Source organism: Xyrauchen texanus, chromosome 35, assembly GCF_025860055.1.
Source record: "Xyrauchen texanus isolate HMW12.3.18 chromosome 35, RBS_HiC_50CHRs, whole genome shotgun sequence".
Classification (NCBI taxonomy): Eukaryota; Metazoa; Chordata; class Actinopteri; order Cypriniformes; family Catostomidae; genus Xyrauchen; species Xyrauchen texanus.
This window is the reverse complement of record NC_068310.1, coordinates 38,861,362-38,866,361: the sequence shown is the minus strand read 5'-3', so window position 1 is coordinate 38,866,361 and position 5,000 is coordinate 38,861,362. Positions and strand designations below refer to the sequence as shown.

At 37.5% G+C, this 5,000-nt stretch overlaps 1 protein-coding gene across 2 annotated transcripts in view; it reads right to left on the bottom strand.

Moving 5' to 3' along the window:
* LOC127628922 (transcription factor 4-like) overlaps positions 1-5,000 on the bottom strand; it is a 43,723-nt gene that overhangs the window by 35,867 nt on the left and 2,856 nt on the right. The gene's annotated exons all lie outside the window — the stretch shown is intronic.

The following is a 5,000-nucleotide window of genomic DNA, read 5'->3' as shown; positions in this document are numbered from 1 at the left end:
CCCATTGAGAGAACCACTAATCACCACCACGAGGAGGTTACCCCACGTGACTCTACCCTCCCTAGCAACCGGGACAATTTGGTTGCTTAGGAGTCACGCAGCACGCCCTGGATTCAAACTCGCGACTCCAAGGGGTGATAGTCAGCATCAATTATCGACTGTAATTTTTGTAGCTTCAAAAGTCTGATCACCATCCACTTGCATTATAAGGACCGTCTCAGCTGAGATATTCTTTCTATTTTTCTTCAAATGTGTTACTGGTGAAGATAGAAAGTCATGCACCCCTGGGACATAATGAGGGTGAGTAAATAATGAGTAAAAATCGAATGTATACACAATTAGCGCCCTAATTCATAGCACCCCTTCCAATGACACGTCTCAATCAACTCGGGTATCATCTACCTATTTAGAGTATTTAGCAGAGACGGGTCACTATATTAATTACAAGAGAGAAATTGGAACACCCAATCAAAAAGCTCTAATGCCCAACGGTCAACGGATGTAGAAAGGAAGTCCAACCTGACAGGGAAAACAGCCAATCACCTTTTAGATACAGACATCGCCTGTCAATCATCTCAAGAACATGCATGTGCATTAGCAATACAAACCATTTGAAGTCAACACGAATCAGCGTTTGCAACCAACTTTACTTCCATTAGTGATGCATTGGTGCATCTGTGGCCAAATAGGTTTAAGAGTCTCATTTCCAGGTCCAACAAACAGCGTGAGAGCCGAGACAAGTCTTATCAAAGCAGCACAGAGATAAAACGCAAGAAACACTTTCACACACACACACACACACACACACACACACACACACACACACACACACACACACACACACACACACACACACACACACACACACACACAGACGTTTAATCACAAAGGATGTGGGCTACAGGACACAACAATGTCAACAGAACGAGAATCCAGCCAAAGGCACTGTGGGAAACGAACTGCGCTGACGTAACTCTCGAGGACATGCAGGACGCAGTGGGCTCGCTCAATGGAGGCGCAACATCGCTTTTGTGGGGCGAGACACACGCGAAACTGAAGTTCAAAACAAGAGCAGCATCGTTAAGCTCCCACTTTTATCATTTTCCAAATACCGAATAATAGTCAACTAATTTTAAGCGTTTCTGCATAAGACTTTAGATTGAAAGTTGGGATGGCACCAGTACGACACCTGGATCGGTACTGGGTCCGATAGTGATGATTTTACCCAGACTGGGTATCGGTCCAAAATTGACGTTACTGTCAAGCTCAAATAGTGACATAAATAACCTTCAAATCACCATTAAAGTAGACCATAAAACTTGTTCATTTTATTTAAGCATTTAACAGTATTTAACAGCCAGGAATGTTCTTTGCAATAAAATCTGCTTATTTGTTTAGACACGATCGCTTTTGTGCGAGAAGGATAAATATTTAAGTACTTTTTAAACTCTAAATTGTGCTACCGGTCGGACGTAATCACATTGGCATTTGAAACACACGAGAATGTGCTGTTTACAAGTGAGATGGAGGAACGCTGTACAGTAGCTTGGTTGGTTTGGTTTGTTTACTCACAATCAGGGCTGGACTGGGAACAGAAATCGGCCCGGGATTTTACATAGCAACTGGCCCAAAATTTGAGCCAAGGGTTGTTGGGGGGTTCAATGTCTGCATATCGCGGCACCGTATTGTGGTCCGTTTTGCATAACGCGATGGCTCATTTATGATTATCACGGCCGACCCACCGGACCCCTCGGTTCTCCCGATAGCCAGTCCTCCCCTGATTGGCCCCCAAAGTGCGTCGGCCCACCGGGAAAATGCCCAGTATGCCAGATTACCCGTCCAGCTCTGCTCACAATGGTGCGTTGGTGTGCTCATCCTGGATGTCTCAACCGAGTGCAGAATGTGAGATTACGTCTGTAACATGGCAACGCGAACACGTCACGCAAGAGACCGCGTGATCCACGCCCTTCTCGTGAAGCGCTACGCCCTTCTCGTACCTCTCGAGTTTGTTAAAAAGTACACAAATGTCAATCTTTTTGCGCACCAAAAACGATCGTGTCACGTTAGAAGACATTAATTGAACCGCTGGAGTCATATGGATGGCGTCTATGCTGACTGTCTGTGATTTTTGGAGCTTTAAATGTCTGATCACCATCCACTTGCATTATAAGGACCGTCTGAGCTGCGATATTTGGGTATATACCTTAAAATGTGTCCTGCTGAAGAAAGAAAGTCATGCACCCCTGGGACATCATGAGGGTGAGTAAATAATGAGAGAATTTGTATTTTTGGCTGGACTGTCCCTTTAAATTCCAGTTAACGTAGAGAAAATAACGATAATGTATAGATCTTATATGACACTCCTAATGCCCAGACTAACATGTTTTTGGTTGACAAATGAACCTCTCATCCACGCTAGAACGTCATTTCCTCCATCACCTCATACTTTTGAAACAGATTAGCGTGGATGTGGCCTATAGGACAAAAATTACTGTTTATCAGACACAAACCGGGATGAACAAGTCCAATTCTAATGCAGCACGTGACGTTTCGACGTTCCAGAACCTCCGAGCCAAAAATAATTGTATAACTTCACTGAGTCAAACCCTTGAAAATCTGACTATTATATGCAGGCTAATTATTAGCATTAGCTGGCAAATGGTAGCACAAGCTAAACGCTCATTAATCCCTAATCTGAAGCGCAATTAAAGGGTTTGATATTCCTCTGCATCTTTTTCTGCTCGCTAAGAGAAAGACAAAGACGTTCTCAGAGGTGCAGGATTGTGGAGGAGGAGGAGGAGAATCTTCTTCTCTCTTCATCTGTGCACTTAATGCAATCGCTGCTGTTTGATTGACAAGCATAACCAAAACACACCCATGTAAACAGCAGCGGGAAGCAGACGGGCTTGACGCCCAACAGTTTTTTTCCCGGCCTGCGTACAAGTGCTTTAACGGGAGCGTCGTGTTATTAATATAACCCCACTTTTCAACATGGCTTAATAAGCTACGCTTGTTACCAGAACAAATGCACGCAATGCCATCGGGGCCTATCCGCCGTTAGCCGAATCCTCTCACATGCCAGAGACTGGCAAGAGAAACCGGCACGGTTTGGGTACGCTACCCGTGATGCCACCCCGCGCACAAAGACGATGAAACGGCAGATATGGGTATTTAGCAATCTAGCTCCCGAGCCGTTAAGCTCTTAAAGAGATCAATAATACGTACATTTAGCACAGTGCCCACACATTTTTCCAGATTTGTGTGTTATTTATTTAATATGCCTTTTCAGCAACATCTTTTCCATGGTTGTTCTCAACGACTCACACTTTATGAAACATTTGCTAGTGTTTCATAGCCAACTGCAAGTTGCATGGCAACAGACTATAGTTTGAAGACCCCCCATGCCACCCTCCTGCCCGACTTTCCAACAGCGTTAAACTGCAACACAATTCCTGCAAAAGTGCAAGAGGGGGCAAAAGGGAGGGGGAGGGGGCACGCAAATTATAAAACCCTAAACAACACTCAAGTCTGAAGAAAACAATAGCAGCCATTGAAGATATTGAAGACCAACTCTCTCTCTCTCTCTCTCTCTCTCTCTCTCTCCTCTCTCTCTCTTTCTCTGCCCTACACCTTTGCATGCAGATCACGACATTAATGTATCTTAAATGTATCAAAATGTATCAAAAATATATCAAAATGTATCATAAATGTATTAAAATATATCAAAATGTATCATAAATGTATCAAAATATATCAAAAGGTATCACAAATGTATCAAAATGTATCAAAAATGTATCACAAATTTATCATAAATGTATCAAAATGTATCATAAATGTATCAAAATGTATCATAAATGTATCAAAATGTATCACAAATGTATCATAAATGTATCAAAATATATCAAAATGTATCAAAATATATCATAAATGTATCAAAATGTATCACAAATGTATCATAAATGTATCAAAATATATCAAAATGTATCAAAATATATCATAAATGTATCAAAATGTATCATAAATGTATCAAAATATATCAAAATGTATCAAAATATATCATAAATGTATCAAAATGTATCACAAATGTATCAAAATATATCAAAATGTATCAAAAATGTATCATAAATGTATCAAAATGTATCAAAATATATCAAAATGTATCACAAATGTATCATAAATGTATCGAAATGCATCAAAAATGTATCAAAATATATCAAAATGTATCAAAAATGTATCATAAATGTATCAAAATGTATCAAAATATATCAAAATGTATCACAAATGTATCATAAATGTATCGAAATGCATCAAAAATGTATCAAAATATATCAAAATGTATCAAAAATGTATCATAAATGTATCAAAATGTATCAAAGTATATCAAAATATATCAAAATGTATCACAAATGTATCATAAATGTATCGAAATGCATCAAAAATGTATCAAAATATATCAAAATGTATCAAAAATGTATCATAAATGTATCAAAATGTATCAAAGTATATCAAAATATATCAAAATGTATCACAAATGTATCATAAATATATCAAAATGTATCAAAATGTATCAAAAATGTATCATAAATGTATCAAAATATATCAAAATGTATCAAAATATATCATAAATGTATCAAAATATATCAAAAATGTATCATAAATGTATCAAAATATATCAAAATGTATCAAAATATATCATAAATGTATCAAAATATATCAAAATGTATCACAAATGTATCATAAATGTATCAAAGTATATCAAAATGTATCACAAATGTATCATAAATGTATCGAAATGTATCAAAAATGTATCAAAATATATCAAAATGTATCAAAATATATCAAAATGTATCAAAAATGTATCATAAATGTATCAAAATGTATCAAAATATATCAAAATGTATCAAAAATGTATCATAAATGTATCAAAATATATCAAAATATATCAAAATGTATCAAAATATATCAAAATGTATCAAAAATGTATCACAAATGTATCAAAA